General features: G+C 36.9%; 1 protein-coding gene across 5 annotated transcripts in view; it reads left to right on the top strand.

The window, feature by feature from the left end:
* Positions 1–19,790, top strand: part of STK3 (serine/threonine kinase 3) — a 498,339-nt gene that overhangs the window by 28,240 nt on the left and 450,309 nt on the right. Inside the window, exon 1 of one of the 5 annotated variants that reach the window (XM_031947036.1) lies at positions 6,045–6,160. The exons of the other annotated variants lie outside the window; for them this stretch is intronic. The gene's annotated coding sequence lies outside the window, so the exon portion shown is untranslated. Of the gene's footprint in view, positions 1–6,044; positions 6,161–19,790 lie in introns of those variants that run through there. 5 annotated transcript variants of the gene reach the window in all.

The following is a 19,790-nucleotide window of genomic DNA, read 5'->3' as shown; positions in this document are numbered from 1 at the left end:
AGAAGTATGATTTTTTTTTGCCACTTTCCATTTTATTACTCTATAAGATGTGGGTATGCCAACATTAGATAAATATGTCCACACATGAGTTGTCTAAATATACAGATTCAAGTTGACGGCAGTATGGATAGATATTATCTAAGGAATGACTTGCTTCTTCATAGAAGAGAGCCCTGGGTAATATATACACCACCATTAGCACACTAGTTGGTGGCTAGACAGGCCCCAGGAAGACCTTTGGGCTGGTCATTTTTTTCGCCCCCCAGTTTCTGACTAATCAGACTTGAATTATGTCTATATACCTCCCTTAAATTTCTCTAGTTTGAGGGTATGGCTTTTAGGGATTCAAAATAAAAATGCTCCCTTGGTTACTTTTAAGGAGGAAGGTAGCCCTAAGTATATACTTCGTCTTTTATACTGCTGCTTGGCTCCTTCCTACCAAAGGTTGGTTATACAATATACTATCACAAATAGGGAACAGTGTATAAATCCATTTATCTAAGCAAACAGAAATTGGAGATGTTACAGATTATACTATATCAGAAAATACATGTGAAATTGAGCTTTTTAAATAAAAGAATAAGATCTTAGTTTAACCAGGAGAGAAGCCCAATTTTAGCCCCAGCAAACTCAGAATCAAGAGATATGAGGAGCCAGCTTTCACTACCTGTCTGAAATCTTTAAATAGCCTTTCCATTTGTTTTTTTCAGAGTGTCTGGAACTATATGCATTTCTCCCTTCCCCCCACACTCTGAAAGAGTTCGGTATCAATTCTACCCCTTATGTAGCCACACAGCATTTAGTATTCTCCCTGCTCAAATAGAGCTGCATCTGTTTCCATATTCAGTACCAACACAGCACTATCTCCCCTCCTCCCCCAATCTACTTGGGTCAGAGCCAGGGTTACAACTTTAATATGTAATTTGGATTTGGCATCTTAAAATTCTCTTTTTAAATATGTAATTTGGATTTGGCATCTTAAAATTCTTTTTGAGTTTTACTTACATGCATCATGAGATTTAAAAGATAAGAAATTCAACTATTATATGCTAAACAGATAAACGATTCCCAGATTAAATACTTATATGTAAACTGCTGTGTGAAGGCAGAGAAAGAGAAAAAGGGAAACTTCTTTTAAAAGTCAAATCTTAAAAGGAAAACACCATCTTTTCTCTGTTATTCAGTATGTTTGATCATAGCTTGCCATCTGCCAATAGCTCTGCTTGGAAATAGCACAGAGAACAAAGATTAACTAACACCTGTTGGGGAAAAAATGAAAAACAAACAAAATTATCTTAAATGCTAGCTACTTTATTCAAGAAACAGAACAGCAGTATAAATATTTCTTATTTCTCCTTACAGTCAAATGATAGTAATTTCTGACAGTAGCAAATAAACCACCTATTTTTATAGGTGGGCCCCAAATTACAAGATTCCTTCATATTTGTGTGTGTCTATTTTAAGCTATGGTTGAGCTGGGAATGCTAGTCAGCTGACTGTCAGCATAACTGAAATACAAGTTTAACCTTAACCCCAAAAGGAACAATTGGAAGCAGATTAACTTCTTACTGTTTACATGCATAAATGAAACTGAGTGAACCCTATCTCAGTCTTATACTTTGCTTTAGATTTCATTTATGCATGAATGTTGTTTTTTACTTGCAGGTTGGACACTATATTTCCACAGTCTCCATTGTAGAACTACTCTTCCTCTAGCTTTTCCGCAACCAAAGAAAAGTAGAGAGTTGAAGCATTAAAAAAAAAAAAAAAAAAAAAAATTAGGCATGAACATGCAGACACAAAACAAAAACCCTCTGTTTTTGTTTTAATTGAGAGATGCCCCTTTTAAAATTCCCAAACACAATTTCAATGCTTCCAAGAATTCTGAGTATACTCATGTCAAGGTCCATCTCCAGAAGGAAATCCATTTGCAAATGGATCTGTCCAAGTACTGATTCAGGGTTTCAAAAATGAATAAAAAATATAAAGTCCCATTCTTTCATTCAAAAATAATGAGTTTAAAAGGTCATTTTTATTTTTAAAAAGTAAAAATATTTTGAGTTAAAAATGTTGTCTTTCTCTCCTCTCCATTCAGTGAGATTGTCTTTTAACTTATTTCCAACTTCAAAAAATGAAGTGTCAGGATCAAAGAATTAATCTACTAGTTAGCTACTGGTAATGGTACTGATGATAATAATCTTTGTATTTTAGTTTGGCTTAGGGGACTTCACGTTCCTTCAGCATGTATTCTACAGACTATATTTTAATCAATCTAGCCTCTTTGTGGTTTCCCATTACCAAGACTAGATCTTCCATTTTTGTGCCTTGGTTCTGGCTATCCCCTATTCCTGGAATACACTTTCCCTTCACTTCTTAGACTCTTCAGTTTCCTTCAAAGCTCAATTTGTCTTACCTTCTTGAGGAAGGCTCTCCTGATCCTCCAGTTGCTACTGCTATTCCTTTGGAAGTTCAAAGTTAAATGGCCTAAAGGGGGAAATATGATTGTGAAGAGAAGTCCTATACCATTCATATAAAGAGTTATGGTATGGCAGATGGTCATCCTGAATAGTCATGTGAAAGTATTTTAAATCCAGAAGAAAATAGTTTTAGATTTATTATATTTAAAAAACAAAGTTTTTAGTCCTAGAGCTATTAACTCTAGAAATCTTTCATTCTATTCAATGCCTAGAACTTTTATTAAGCTCTAGAAATTCTCAAGAATATTTGATGTCTTTTATTCCATTTCTGAAATGTCTCTATACCAAGGAAATCACAGGTGCATTCTCCTTATTGTAATACAAATCAGGAAACTTAGTTTCATTTCCCAAGGTAACTGTTACCTAGTAACACCAATAACAACTATATATTGAGAGCTTGATATTAAACATTGTAGACACAAAATTACAGAACACATTGTAAGGACGAGAAAAGGGCAAATGACTCTTAAATGCAAGAACCATGTGTTTGAGGTTCCTTATTATAGTGCCAAATACTGACATTCTCTCCCAACACTAAATTAATGATTCTCTACAAAGAGAGTTGATGGTTGCTTGATTATTGTCTTAGAGCCACAGGACTCAGTGCTGGAAGGGACCTTAGAGATTAAGTAGTTTAAACTGCCTCATTTGACACATAATGTAACCTAAACCTTGAGAATTTAAATGATTTGCTCAAGATGGCAAAGGGCAGAACCGTTTGTACTCCAAGTAGGTGTTCTTTCTACTCCACTACCATGTTGTAAAGTATGACAGTAAAAGCAAACATTTCCAATTACCCATTAAATGCATGAAAAGAGTTTCACCAAACTTGATAGCAATCCATGAATTCACACTTAAGGGTTCACAGATCCCCTGGCTAGAGAATATGGGGGATCCCTGAAGATCATTGTGTTGGACTGCACCAAGACTCCCACCCCTGTATCCTAGATTGAGAACTAGGATATATATATATATATATATATATTTATATATATATATATATATATATATATATATTTATTTAATAGCCTTTTTTACAGGTATACTGGTAACTTTACAGCATTAACAATTAAACCTCTTTTCAATTTTTCACCTCTTACCCCCACCCCTCCCCAGATGGCAGGATGACATAGATGTTAAATATATTAAAATATAAATTAGTAAAATAAGTAACATGACCAAACGTGATTTTGCTGTACAAAAGAATCAGACCTGAAATATTTACAATTTGAAGGAAATCAAAATGCAGGTGGGTAAATATAGGGATTGGGAATTCAATGTAATGTTTTAGTCTCTCCAGAGTTCTTTCTTGGATAGCTTTCGGTTCATTATGCTCCATTGGAAATATTTGGTTGATCTCATTGCTGAGGATGGCCAGGTCCATCAGTATCATCATATAGTATGGTTTTAAGTATATAAGTCTCCTGGTCCTCATTTCCTAGCATCAGTTTTGTAAGTCTCCGGCCTTTTGAAATCATCCTGTTGGTCATTTTACCAGAACAGTAATATTCCAAATTTTCATATACCACAATTTATTCAGCCATTCTCCAACTGATGGACATCCTTTCAGTTCCCAGTTTAAACTACAAACAGGGCTGCCCAAACATTCGTGCAATAGGTCCCTTTCCCCTTTATGATCGCTTTGGGATATAAAGCCCAGTAGTAACACTGTGGATCAAAGATAACAGCTTGAAACTTTTGACATAGTTCAAACTACTCTCCAAAATGGTTGGATTGTTCCCTCCACCAACAATGCATCAATGTCCCTTTTCCCATCCCCCCAACAATCATCATTATTTTTTTCCGTCATCTTAGCCAATCACAGGGGTGTGTAGTATCTTAGGTTGTTTAATTTGTTTTCGATTAATAAGACTTGGAATCTTTTCATATGACGAAATAGTTTCAATTTCTTCATCTGGAATTGTCTGTTCATTCCTTAATTTTTCAATTGGAGAATGGTTGATTTTTTTATAAATTAGAGTTAATTCTCTATATATTTTTGGAAATGGGGCCTTTATCAGAACCTCTGACTGTAAAAATTTTCCCAGTTTATTGCTTCCCTTCTAATCTTGTCTGCATTAGTTTTGTTTGTACAAAAACTTTCAGTTTGGTATAATGGAAATTTTCTATTTTGTGATCAGGAATGATCTCTGAGAACTAGGACATTTTGGTAGGACACCTTACAGGTGAGGAGACTGAAGCCCTGGGAAGCTAAGAGCTGAGACCATACAAAATGTAAGTTCTTTGAGAGTCGGGACGGTTTCATTCTCTGTACTGTGCCTGTAGCTCCCCACCTCCTGGCACTTGGCTCCTAAGATGAATAATGAATGCTTGAGGAATGATCACCAAAGTGGTCTCCAATTCTCTACATACACCAGCCACGAGCCATGCGTTTTCCTATCCACCAAGGTTCCACCCCTTTGAAACTATAGATCGGTAATATAAGTCCTTAATAACAAATTCTAAAGCAGCACCCGAAAGCGATCGAATATTGTGGGCACTCCGTCTATTAGCTAATTTGATCCTCACGACAACCCTGCCAGATGGGTGCCATTATTGTCCCCATCTTGCAGATCGGGAAACTGAGGGATGAGTTTAAAAAAAAAAATGACTTGCTCAGGATTACACCAAAGGCGCTAAAACATTCTTATTTTCTGGATGGAGAAAATGAGACGGAGTCGTTTCTTTTTACGGGGCTTGCTCAGGGTCACCACATAGCCGGTGAGGGGTTTAGGCAGCGTTAGTCCCGCGCTACATCCCCAGTACGTGTCCGCCCTCCCGCGAGACCGGGTGGGGTGGGGCACCACCCGGGGGGGCCGGCGCCCCTGGGGAGGGCGCGCGGGCCCGGCACGGTTTGCTCCGCGGGTTTCCGGGAGGGCCTGGGGAGCCCCGGCCCGCCGCGGGTTGCTCCGGACGGGGCAGCGCGGTCTTCCCGGCCCTCGTCCTCCTCCCGCCACCCCCAGTGGGCCGGCCCGGCTGCGTCGGGCGGCGGCGGCGGGGCTCGGCGGCGTCCCCGGCCCAGAGAGAGGGCGGCCCCGGGGGCGGGGCTGGGGGCGGGGCAGATCGCGGGAGCCGCCTGCGGGGCAGGAGGAGGTGGAGGATCCGCCGCGGAGCGACGGCAAAGTTGGTCCGAGTTTCTCGGAGTTTCCCCGCAGAGGTTCCCCGTAGCCCGGGACGGTCGCCGGCCCGGCTCCCCCCTCCCTCCCCCTGCGCCCCGGGCCATGGAGCAGCCGCCGGCCCCCAAGAGGTGAGGAGCGGCCCGCGCGCCCGGCGCCGCCGGCCCGGGCTAGAAGGCGCGGGCCGGGGCCGGCGCGGGGGAGGGCCGGGGGCAGCTAGGCCCGGCCCGTCGAGCCTGGCCTGAGCCGTGTCAATTCCGGGGTGTGTGTGTGTCTATGGGGGCGGGGATACGGGAGCCTGCAGGGGCTCTGGAGGCGGGGGGGGGGGGTGTGTGCGCGTGTGTGTCTGTGTGACTCAGTTTCCCGTCGGGAAGTGGATCCGCCCCCCCGTAAGCAGCATCTCCCCTCCCCCTCCCTCCTTTCTATAGCAAGAAATGAGCGCACACACCACTCTCGGACTCCCCGATCCAGGGTCTGCACCACAGCAGCAGAAGCAAAAAGTTACATAGGGTGGATGGCTTTGGCTGTTTGAAAAATCTTTGGCAGCTCCACCTCTTCGTTAGGAAGGTGAGGCTTAAACTGGCTTGTTCGTGGCCAGTTTAAAGAATTAAATATTCATAGAGCCAGACCTCGGAAAGCCCTCCTATGGAAATGCTTCATTGACAGGTGTTCTTGATGAACTCATGGGCACTTCTGGCTCCTAGACAGACCGAATCCAAAATTAGAATCAGGAGGGTTTTTTTTTTTTTGTTTATTTTTTTAATCCCCGTCTCTTTCTAGGTTTTGGGTTTTTCTTTGAGCATGTCAAGCCTGTTGCCTGACTACTTTTTATTTGTGATCCAACTCTCGGAATATATACTCTGGTATTTATATTGCAAATATAGTAATGTGTATTGTAAGTGGTTTTGAATTGATATATGATTAAAGTGGATCCACTGGTTATAAGCATCTCTTTCAAAGAAGAATGAAGAAATTTGCTAGTCAGTGTTAAACTTGTAACTTGCTCTTAATTTTGGGGGAAAGAATATAAAGAATTTAATCTCCCTCACCAAAAGTGGCATTTGGAAGATCAAAGAGTTCATGTTTTTAGATACTTAGAGATCATTCAGATAAAAGGTGTTTTATTCAAGTGCACAGGCTAATTAAAGAAGGTTGAAGTTTTAGGAGCTGTTTTGACTTGTATATATTAGACATGTGAGCCTTGAGGCCTGGAAACCATCTGTTCAGGTAAAAAAAAAAAAGTGGTTCCCAAAAGGGACCTAATATCAATTCACTTGAAATAGAAGCCATTAGATAGATTTCCTTCTAGCATTTTGAAAAGTACAAGTTTTCTAATTACTTTATAGAGTGGTAAACCAGTTGTAATGCTAACTAGAGAAAGTTGAAGTTAATATTTTTTTCCCATTTGTAATAAAGAATAAGACAACATTTCCGAAATAATCTGATAAGTTCATCCTGAAAAACTGAATAGGACAATTTTTCTATTTGTTTTACCTTTCTTAAATAAACACTGTTATCCCAGATAAGAGTAGAATATGTTATCAGAAGTACCTAGATGTAAATAGGTAAGGGAGAAAGGTGAAGCCTCTGTCCAGTGGATTTTTAGAGTAAAATATAGAAAGAGCCTCAGGAGAAGATAGTTTATAATGAAGAGATGGGGGAATGGAGAGAGTATAAAAGTAATTTTTACGATGGTTTGTACTATTCACAGTAGTCTTTGCATTTGTTTAGCAGCTTCTGTTTTTACTTCTCTTGAGAGACAAATTGATCTGAAAGGATGTCTTGAGAAAAAAATGATGATAAATATTGCCCATTTTCCCCATCATGATATATTTTTTTAAAGCTTACATTCATTACCTTATTTGGTTGTTAAATGAGTTTTTTGAGGAAAGGTAGGTAAGTGGCAAAATTTCCATAAAGCTAAGTGAGAAATTAATTTAGTCAGGATCATGCAGCTAATTAGTGATAGAGATGGGATTAGACCTGGAATCTTTAGATCTTTAATTTTAAAATTCTGTTAGACCGGAAATTCTTGAACATCTATGAATTTTGCTGGCCTTTTAGGTCTCTTTCCAGTTTTTGCATTCCATGGTGGCAGGTGTATAGGGGTAGACTGTAACTAATACAAGAAGAAATGTACATTCCTTCACATAAATCAGAATAGGAAGAAACATGTTTAAAATGAAGAGCAAGCGATGGGTGATAAAGGCAGAGAAATGATAGAGCAAGAATGTAGTTAATTTGAAGTTGATTTTGGAAGAACAAAATAATTGCTTTGAAGGTGAGTAGTAGGAAGGCAACCAAAAATAGATTACAAAAATAATATTGACAAAAAGTATCAGTGAGTGAAGGAATGAAAAGTACTGTGGGAAGAAGTATTAGTCCTTAGTATAAGTGATGGCTGGCTTTGAAATCAGGAGATACTTCAATCTGTTCCACTGATACAGAGCTTATCCTGAGTCAAAATCTTCATCACCTTGTCCTTAACATTTTCTGGATTTAATTAATCTGTCTAAAAAAGTCCATATTTCTGAAATTTTTGCATCTTGGTAAGCCCTTCCAAATTTACCTTATATTGGAATATAAGGTATGAGTAACCAGTGTCCCTTTCCAGCCAGAGTGCTGCACCTGAATAAGATTTTAGTTTTTGCAGATATTATTTTTGAATGATGATGATTTTTTGTAGTTAATTAAAAAACAGTCTGAAGAGAAGTATTGTATTCTAGTTCAATTCTCTTAGTCTGGTTTTTCTGTATATGTGTGTGTGTGTGTGTGTGTGTGTGTGTGTATGTGTCCTGAAAGTTAAAAATTTTTAATGATCTACAAAGCACGAGGTGGTGATGCTTGTTATTATTATTTTTTTGCAATAAATTAAAATTGATTTCTTTCCCTTGAGCCCATCCTAGTTCAGTCCCAACTTATTCATATCAATATGACTTCAGTAGCTTTCCTGTCAAATGTACCTAACTTGGATTTGGGAAACAGGTTCCAACCCTTGTTATAGATCTTGTTAGCAATGTGGCCTCAGTGAGGCAAATCACTAGTGTTCTTTTGACCACAGTTTCCTCATTTGTAAATTTGAAAGGGTTAGATTACGTGTTCTCTAAAGATATTTTCTTGTTCTAACTTTTTCTGCTAATATAGTTCCTACCTTTAAGGAACTTAGATTTTATTGGAGAACACACACACACACACACACACACACACACACATATACACATACATATGCACACATATAAAGTGAAGTGCAGGGTGAAGTGAGGAGGGAGAGTATTAGCAAGAAATATTAGAAAGGCTTCACAGAGGAAGTAGTACCTGAGCTGAATCCTCTGATTCAGCTTCCTCACAGATGCCAGTTTATTTGTGTCTTCCCCTATCCTCATTACTTTTTATTGGCATGAATTCCATTTCTGACTCTACTCTGACATAACTGTATAGCTTCTTGAAATTGCTTTTTGTCTCTATTCTCTAGTATGTGAAGTGAAATAGATGGAATAGACCATTTTTTTGAGTTCCTTTCCAGCTCTAGAATTCTGAGATTTGGAATCTCCTATTGCAGACTACAGACACTCTGTCAGTGGTCTTTGAGAATTTTTTCCCACAGGTCTTTGTGAATAAAAAATTTATCACTGTCTTGCCAACTGGCAGTGAACCTCATTGAATTTAATTAGCAGGGTTGTTTCTTGGACAGCAAATCTACCTGTACATCAATCATAGAGTTTGTTCTTGAAGCTTTTGCAGCTTAGTGGCATCTGCCAGAGCTAATATAGCCTTTGAAAACTCATTCACTTTTGTGGTATTCAAATATTTTAATAGCTCAGGCTTGAGGTGATGAAAGTCTGCATCAAAGTGGTGGCAATATTAGAGAAGGGGGAATATTTGGGAGATAAAGCAAAGGTGAAACCAACAGGCCTTGGCAGTAGTCTAGGTATGAGGGAGACTGAGAAATAGTGAGAAATTTAGGATAACTTCTTGGTTGTGAGCATAGGGACTGGGAGGATAGTGTTGCCCTCAACAGCAGTAATGAAATTAGGAGGAGGCAGGGGGTTAGCAGAAAAGCTAATGAGTTCAGTTTTGGAAATGTTGAGTTTGGAAATGTCTACTGAACATCCAATTTGAGATGTGAAATGGAAAAAAGCATTTGGAGATGTGAGATTGGAGATCAGGAGAGAGGTTGGATAGAATAGAAAGATTTAAGATTCATCAGGCATGGAAATGATGATTAAATTCTTGGGAAGGGATGAAGATTACCAAGTGAAGTAGTATAGAGGGAGAAGTATGCCTAGAATAGAATCTTGAGGATCACTTTTAGTTAAAAGGCACATTCCGGATAAGAATCCAGCAATGGTGACAGAGAAGTGGTCAGATAGATTGGAGAAGAACCAGGAGAGAGTGATGTCCTGAAAACCCAGAAAAAAGAGAGTATCAAGAAGAAGATAGTAATAGACAGTGTTAAAGATTGCAGAGGTGTAGAGGAGAATGAGGATTAAAAATAGACTATTAGATTTGGCATTCAGTTCCAAAAGAAATATTAATCCATTTTTCAAGAAGCAGTTGAGATTAAGTGGTAAATTTAAGAGCCTATTATCATTGAATGTTTTAAGTATCTGTTAAGTAATTTTCCCATTGCTCATTTTAGATATTTACATGACTTATTGGTAAAGGTTAAATTATTAAGACTTAAATCAATTTATAAACTAGAGCCAGTGGGGAAACAAACAAACAAACAAAAAGCTGGCTAGAGTTATAACAACTTGTATTTTCTAGTATTCTCTATCAGTTGTTTGCTTTGCAATTTTAAGGTCATGGTACTTTCGCTTTAGGTCACCAGATTTTACATTTTCTTGTGCATGGAATATTGAGAATCAGGAAACTTAGGCTTTCTGTTTTCTGGTTTGTTTTCAGTCCTTATTTGAATTTAAGTAAATCATTTAAAACCTAATAGCCTCACTTTATTTTTTATTGTGTTCCCTATCTCCTCCACTTCAAATATCACCTTAAAGACTCGTGTTTTACCATCAAATTTGGGGCATAAAAGGAATTATAGTCATGCCAAAAGCCAGTATTGCTACTTTTAACTTTGTGTTTGCTGTGGGCCTGGATTGCCTCCTAAAAGGGGGCAGAACAAATTTCTTTATTGACAGGATAGAGTTTATAAATCAAAATATAATCAGGTTGTATGTCACTGGGCAAATTTGCTCATTTGCCTTCCAAGATAATATGATCCTTGTGGGCTGGAAGCAACTATGAGATTAGCATCATCTTTTGCTGCTTCCCTTCTTGGTTTGATCCTTCTTCTAACCAGCTTGATAGAAAATCCCATATTAGTTTTTTCCCCAATTCACTATTTTTTCTTTTTATTTTGAATTAGCCTTTATATAGTTCATCTTTCATTAAGGGACTAAAGATAAAATTAGTGAAATCTCATCTTTGGGAAGAAAAATGTTGAACCTTAAGTGCAATAGTACAGATGATTTGCTTCCCCTGAGTGCATCCATTTTTGTGTGTTATATGTGCCTATGCTACTGGTAATAGAAATAAAAAGATCACTGTATCCATACTATGAATATTCAAAGATGTGTTATGTTCAGCCTTTCCTAGTTGTATCAAAGGAAAGAGCAGTTTATCTTGTCAGACCACTTTGCAGGAATAGAAGTACAGAGAGTACTTAACAATAATGGTTTTATTAATTAGGGTACATACATCAAAGAGGGAAGGTTTCTGGTAAACTCTGAGGCTATGTGATACCAGATAAATGAGTAAAAAGTGAAAGATTAAATTAATCAAATAAATATTTTTGTTATTGAAAGTTTGCAGTTACATAGAAACAGCTTACTCTCCATAGGCATTGTTTCTATTCTGTTCAACACACATTTATTAAATTTTGGGTCACTGATAATCTGTCATTTCTGTGGATTTGTGAATCTTGGACTGGGGGATTTTCTGTGTTCAAGATTTGATTTTCCATTGCCCACCCTAATTTTTAATCTTTTTTGGGGGGGAGAGAGGAGCTCTGGGGATGGTGGGGTTGGTATTTCAGCTTCATATCTATCCACATCATTTTATCATCTTCATGCCATTACTGACTTCTTCCTGCCCACTTAGACAAGCATCCTTAACATTGGATTTGAGGTCTGGACCCTCATATCATGGTCTTATTGAATTCATGCCCCCAGGAGAAAGTCAGTCCACTCACCTATACAGAATTTACCCTAGGATTCCACCATGATCATGCTTCAGCTTCATATTGAATCTAGCTATTTACTAGGGCCATCTCCAGAGCAAAACTCCTTTCCTTGGTTTTTTCTCCTCTTTATGTCAAGTTTTCCTTTATTAGAAGGCAAATTCCTTGAAGGTCTGCACTTTCTCTTTTTGTAACCATAGAGATTAGCACTGCAGTTTGCATTTAGTAAGATATCTCAATAAATTCCTTCTCATTCTGTATGTGATTTTGTATATATTTGCTGGCATATTGTCTCTTCCCATGTGATTGTAAGCTCTATGAGGGGAGGAGCTGGCTTTAGTCTCTATATCTTTAGCATTTAGAACTGTGCCTCCACACTTAGTAGGTATTTAATAACTGTTTATTGATTGTTAGAAATGCATTTATATATATAAAATATATATTAGTAATTTCTCCATGTTATTTTTGAACTTGAGAAGATGTAAACCGATATAGGTTAAATATGTATAATCCTTTTTTTTTTTTTTAAACATATTTCTATATTTGTTATGTTGTGCAAGAAAAAATCAGACCAAAAAGAAAAAAAAAAACCCAGGAGAAACAAACAAATAAATAAACAAAAAGATGAAAATACTATCCTTTTACCCGCATTGTTTCCATCATTATATCCCTGGGTGCCAGTAGCGTTTTCCATCCTAAGTCTACAAGAATTGTCTTGAATCATTGCATTGCTGTGAAGAGCCAAATCTATCACAGTTGATTGTCACATAATCTTGTCATTACCATGTACAATATTCTTTTGGTTCTACTCACTTCACTTAACATCAGTTCAAAAGTCTTTGCAGGATTTTGTGAAATCCACCATTTCTTACAGAATAATAATAATCCATTACCTTCATATCCCATAACTTATTCAGCCATTCTTCAACAGATGGGCATCCACTCAATTGCCACTACAAAAAGAGCTGCTACAAACCTTTTTGCACCTTATAGGTCTTTTTCCCTCTTCTATTATCTCTTTGGGATATAGACACAGTAAAAACACTGCTAGATTAAAGGGTATTCAGAGTTTGATAGCCCTTTGGGCATAGTTCCAAATTACTCTTCAGAATGGTTGGATCAGTTCACAACTCTACAAATAATGCATTGGTGTCCCAGTTTTCCCATATATCCTCCAACATTAATCATTATCTTTTCCTGTCATCCTAGCCAATTTGAAAGGTGAGATGGTACCTCAGAATTGTCTTAATTTGCATTTTTGTGAAATCGATAGTGATACAGAGCATCTTTTCATATGACTAGAAATGGCTTTAATTTCTTTATCTGAAAATTGTTCGTATTCTTTGATCATTGATTAATTGAGGAATGACTTGTATTGTTATAAATTTGAGTCTCTATTTTAGAAATGAGGCCTTTATTGGAAACGCTGGCTATATAATTTTTTTTTTCTAGCTTTCTGTTTCCCTTCAAATCATGGCTGCATTGGTTTTGTTTGCATGCACTTTTAAAAAAAATAGTATTTTATTTTTGCAACTACAAAGACAGTTTTCAACATTTATTTTTGCAAAATCTTGTGTTGCATATTTTGCGCACTCTCCCCATCTCATTACTCCCCAAGAGAGCAATCAGATATAGGTTAAATATGTGCAATTCTTCTAAACATATACATATTTGTCATGATGTGCAAGAAAAATCAGATCAAAAGGCAAAAGGGGAAAAAAAAACCAAGAAAGAAAAAACCAAGCAAACCACCACCACCAAAGGTGAAAATACTGTGCTTAGATCCATATTCAGTCTCTATAGTTCTCTCTCTGGATGCCTTTGGCATTTTCCATCCCAAGTTTACTGGAATTGTCTCTTGAATCATCGCATTGCTGAAAAGAGCCAAGTCTATCACAGTTGATCATCACATAATCTTGTTGCTATGTATAATGTTCCCTTGATTCTACTCACTTCACTTAACATCGGTTTATATAATTCTCTCCAGGCTTCTCTGAAATCAGACTGCTCATAATTTCTTATAGAATGATAATATTCCATTACCTTCATATACCATAAATTATTCAGCCATTCCCCCGCTGATGGGCATCCACTCAGTTTCCAGTTCCTTGGCACTATAAAAAGGGCTGCTACAAAACATTTTTGCACATATGAATCCTTTTCCCTCTTTTATGATCTCTTTGCGATACAGAGCCAGTAGTGAGATTAGATTGCTGGATCAAAGGGTATGCAGTTTGATAGCCCTTTGGACATAGTTCTAAATTGTTCTCCAGAATTGTTGGATCATTTCACAATTCTACCAAAATGCTTTAGTGTCCCAGTTTTCCCATATCTCTTGCAACATTTATCATTATCTTCTTCTGTCATCTTAGCCAATAGGAAAGGTGTAGATTGGGGATTTTCATATCCACAAAACAGTTTATATTGCTAATTTGACACCTACAAAATAATTTATAATGACAAACATTGGTAGAAAGTATTTTTTCTTTTTCTCCCTTTTCATTTGTCAGGGATGGTATATTTTTTCTTATTGCAAAATTCTACTTGTAAAGCTTAAGCCCTGTCCTGTAGTGTATGTTACACCTGTCTTCTGGAAGAAATGAGGTGAGAAAGGACGAATGGACATTGTTCTCTGTCTGTTTTCTTTCTTTCTTTTTTTAAAAATAATTTTGTATTGTCAGAAACCATGCCAGGGTAATTTTTTACAACATTATCACTTGCACTCACTTCTGTTCCGATTTTTCCCCTCCTTCCCTCCACCCCCTCCCCAAGATGGCAAGTAATCCTATAGATGTTAAAGAGGTTACAGTATATCTTAGATACAATATATGTGTGCAGAACCGAACAGCTCTCTTGTTGCTCAGGGAGAATTGGATTCAGAAGGTAAAAATAACCAGGGAAGAAAAACAAAAATGCAAGCAGTTTACATTCATTTCCTAGTGTTCTTTCTTTGGGTGTAGCTGCTTCTGTCCATCCTTGATCAATTGAAACTGAGTTAGATCTTCTCTTTGTCGAAGAAATCCACTTCCATCAGAATACATCCTCATACAGTATCGTTGTTGAGGTATATAATGATCTTCTGGTTCTGCTCATTTCACTCAGCATCAGTTCATGTAAGTCTCTCCAAGTCTCTCTGTATTCATCCTGCTGGTCATTTCTTACAGAACAATAATATTCCATAACATTCATATACCACAATTTACCCAACCATTCTCCAATTGATGGGCATCCATTCATTTTCCAGCTTCTAGCCACTACAAACAGGGCTGCCACAAACATTTTGGCACATACAGGTCCCTTTCCCTTCTTTAGTATCTTTCTGGGTATAAGCCCAGTAGAAACATTGCTGGATCAAAGGGGATACACAGTTTGATAACTTTTTGAGCATAGTTCCAAATTGCTCTCCAGAATGGCTGGATGTGTTCACAGTTCCACCAACAATGTATCAGTGTCCCTGTTTTCCCACATCCCCTCCAACATTCCGTGTTATCGTTCCCTGTCATTCTAGCCAATCTGAGAGGTGTGTAGTGGTATCTCAGAGTTGTCTTAATTTGCATTTCTCTGATTAATAATGATTTGGAGCATATTTTCATATGGCTAGAAATAGTTTTAATTTCATCATCTGAGAATTGTCTATTCATATCCTTGGACCATTTATCAGTTGGAGAATGGCTTGATTTCTTATAAATTAGAGTCAATTCTCTATATATTTTGGAAATGAGGCCTTTATTTGTAAATAAACCTTTAATTGTAAAAATGTTTTCCCAGTTTATTGTTTCCCTTCTAATCTTGCCTGCATTAGTTTTGTTTGTACAAAAACCTTTCAATTTGATATAATCAAAATTTTCTATTTTGTAGTCAATAGTGATCTCTAGTTCTTCTTTGGTCATAAATTCCTTCTTCTTCCACAGGTCTGAGAGGTAAACTATCCTGTGCTCTTCCAATTTATTTATAATCTCATTCTTTATGCCTAGATCATGAACCCATTTTGACCTTATCTTGGTGTACGATGTTAAGTGTGGGTCAATGCCTAGTTTCTGCCATACTAATTTCCAATTTTCCCAGCAATTTTTGCCAAATAATGCATTCTTATCCCAAAAACTGGGGTCTTTGGGTTTGTCAGACACTAGATAATTAAAGTTATTTCTGCCTGTTTTCTTAATGCAAAGGGGAATGAAGGGTGATTACTGGGTTACAAAACTGTGTTTTAAGAATTCTTTATTTGTGCCTTTCAAGTAAGTTTTTACAAATTTGCCTCTTGGGCCTCTGATATAAAGGTTTCCAGGTAGTGAGCTTTACGTAGTCTCCCAATTTCGAGGAAGGCCAAGTAATAATGTTTTATAGTACCTGAATATAAGATGTATTTGCCTAATGAAGAAAGGTCAAGAGTGTGCAGAAGCTAAAACTATTTTTAGCTTATTTTCCATCATATATGGCTGCAGGTTGATAGGAAAGTAGGTAGTAGGGGAAGGTGAGGACAAGGTAAGGTAGTCTCTACATCTTTCTGCAGGAGAAAGGTTTCAAAAATTGCCTGTGAATTTATATAGAAGGAGCAATCAATGAAGTCCTTGGGATTGTATGATTTCTTTATGGAGAACACAATACAAAGGAAGAGAACTATCTCAAAAATTTTCAACTTGTATTAACTTTTTACTCCTTTATAATAAACTTTCCCTGCTTCCCACTTCTTTTGCTCTTTTCTTATAGTACATTTCAGGTTTAGATCAGAGTTTGAGTAGTTAAACATTAACTGAAATCGCTTGTTTCCATTCTCTTAGGAACTTATTTTGGGTAACCTTTAACCCATAAGTGTCCTGTCATTCTCCCTTCTATTTAAATGTCTCATCTGACCTATTTTCTGGTTTCCTTAAATTAGAAAGATAGAAGAAAGGAAAGAATCTTGGATAGGTAACACTATTAGTGATAAAGTGTTGAGCTATCAGATTTCAGGGTTTTTTTTTCTCTCAAGTTTACCTCTTGCCTGTCTTGTCTTTCATACTAAAAACAAAACAAAACAAAAAAAACTGATTTAAGAGATCAGGTTTTTTGTACTAGCATAATTCTAATATATAAAATAAAGAAAAGAGTTATTTTAGATGAAATATTGTAATGGCTTTCTAGAAAGTTCTATATTCAAAAAGTGAATGCTTTGAATATCTGGGATTTGACTATAGATTGCAGTTTTCATTTATTTCCCTTGGGAAACAATAGTTAAAAAAAAAAAAAGGAAACATAGAAGCAATCTCATATTCCATTTGGTCCAAAGGAAGAGAAATTGGGAGAAAAAAATAATGAAAGACATTAAGTATGAGGGAAGATGAGAAAAATCCCAGTTTCCTTTCTGTGAAGACATTTTGCCAGGAAATTACAATCTTAGGGAATTTCTGGGCAAAAGGCCCGTCCTTAGAAAAAAAGGGTTATGACAGAATGGAAAAGACAAGACTTTCATTATTTCTGAAAGAGTCCTTATCTTCAACACAGTGTTTGTTTTCTGAGATGGACTCTCTACATATTACTATACTAATAATTAAATGCATCCGGGAGATTTGGAAATTAACTCATAATTGCAAATTAAGGATAGGGTGGTCAGATTATTTTTCTTTCACTGCTTAAGGTCTGAAAGAAGATAAAAATAGCAGAAGTTCAGAGAGTAATAAAATACATGATTGGAGGAGACAGTTTATTTGATGAATTGGATAGAATGTGATATGGAGAGATTTTCCCATTTTTTTATCTTATACTAATCAGAATAAAAATTTCTTTTTCATTTTCCAAATTTTTATCACTAAGATGACTAAAATGAGTTAGATATTTAATTTTGTGCCTTTATTTATTTACTCATTCACCAGTAATCTGTTGGGATAGGTGGCAGGAGGGGCCAGTTTATTGTCACACTTATATTGTCCTGAATTCCTATTTAGAAACTCAAGAATTTTATAGTCAGAGGATTAAGAAATGGAAGGGAATTCATTTTATGAAAAACAACAGCAACAACTGAGGCTTACTTAAAAGGTAAGGAATTTTTCCAAGATTACTCAGATCCTAAGTAGCAGAGCTGGTATTGGAATGTAAGAATTTAGGATTTCAAATTTAGTACTTAACATGTTTATGTTATTATAAAGCCTTTTTTCTTAATAGGTATGATGGCTACCAAATATCAGAAAGAAAGTTAATTATATGAGTTAGGTAGACAGTATTTGATATTGATTAGATTAGTAAGGCACCTATCAAACAAATGAGTATTCTTTCCTGTTTCATCCAAAAAAGCATAATAAATGCTTAAGAGCCTATTGAGTATTGGGTTGTACCCTGGAGATATGATGCCAAAATGAAATGGTTCCTTCTCTAAAGTAGGTTATCTTCTATTGGGAAAAATATAGTGTGTATCTATGTTGGTAGCCAATAAGTACATAGAAAAGTAAATATAAATATATACAAAGATAATACAAAGTAGTTTTTTTGAGGGAATAGAACCACTACAATAAGGGAAATGGAATATTTCTAGGCTCATTGTAGAAGGTAGCTAGTATTTGCACGGAGCTTTGAAGGAAAGGAATACATGGTAAAAGATGGAGGTGAGGAGGGAGGGCATTTCAGGAACTGAATGACATGTGCAAAGACATGAGTTAGAATGTTTTCTGTAAGGAACAAGGAAGGTCACTTTGGCAAGTGTATGTATTACAGCTTGGAAAGATTAATTGAAGTCAGATTGTGAAGAACTTTAAATGCAAAACAAGGGAATTTTTATCTTGACTTAGAAGCAAGAAGAGGCCCTCTGAACTCAAGGCCATTGGAGCTTCTTGAATATGAGAGTGTCATGGTCAGATCTGTGCCTAGGAATATTAATTTGGCAATGCAGAACATACATTGGAGAAGGAGAGACTGTAGGAAGAGGTATTGAGAAAGAAGGAAGGAAATAAGTATTTACTGAATATCTATATGTGTCTGACATTATGTTTTACAAACTTCATCTCATTTGATCCTTAAGAGAGGTGCTATTATGACTTCCATTTTACAATTGAGAATATTGAGGCAGACAAAAAAAGTTCAGTGTCTTGCCCAGAATTACTCATTTAATAAGTGTCTGAGCCAGATTTGAACTGAGGTCTTTCTGACACAAGATCTATACCTCCATCCACCTTGCTACCTAGCTGGCTTTCAAGGTGGAAAGGGTGTTTTATTAATCCTAGTGAGAGGTGATGACTTGGATTAGAGTGGGGCCTTGTGAGTGGAGGGAAAAGGGACACTTAACAAGAGATGTGGAGGTGGGCTCTTCAAGATTTGATACCTGATCAGATGTGAGGAGAGGGAGAGAAATAAGTGGTAGATGATTCTGAGGTTGTGAACTTAAATGTTTGGAAAGACTGTGATACTCTTAGCAGAAACAGAATTTAGGAAGAGGGGACATTTAGAGCAAAGACTGAGTTTTGGATGTTTTGAATCTGAGATGCCTATGAGATATATGATAGAAATGTTGAGTAGGTAGGTAATGATGTAGCATTGTAGTACAGCTATTAGGACTAGATATTACAATTGTCAGTTTAGAGTGTTAACATGGAAGCTGATGAGATCTTTAAGTTAGTAATAGAGAGCAGGAAAGAAGGTTATTTGTCTAGTTTCAACATAGCTTCATTTTGATTGTCTTTAGGACTTCTCCTCCTGAAAGTAAGGGTATGGATATAAATTAGGAAAAAGAATTAGTGTTGAGAAATTCTGGATCTATAAAAAAAGAAATCTGTCAAAATTGGGACTTGCTTTATTACTTCTGGATCTGTTAAATCTGTTTCTTCTTCTTTCTCCCGGAAACATCTCAACATCTTAAGCTTACACCCACAGAGTGAGGATATGTATTAGTCTTTGTTTTGGTCCTCATCACCATAGTGTAAAGATTAGGGAACTAAAAAATGCAGATGTGGAAGAGGGCTTAGTCTAGACTGTGTGTTGTACATTTCTACAAAGTCTGTGTTATGGGAAAACTATTTTAATGGTAGTTCTTGCTACCAGAATTTCTGC

The sequence above is a fragment of the Sarcophilus harrisii genome, chromosome 1, assembly GCF_902635505.1.
Source record: "Sarcophilus harrisii chromosome 1, mSarHar1.11, whole genome shotgun sequence".
In the NCBI taxonomy this organism is placed as follows: Eukaryota; Metazoa; Chordata; class Mammalia; order Dasyuromorphia; family Dasyuridae; genus Sarcophilus; species Sarcophilus harrisii.
The sequence above is the reverse complement of the archived record's forward strand: the minus strand, read 5'-3'. Positions and strand labels throughout refer to the sequence as shown.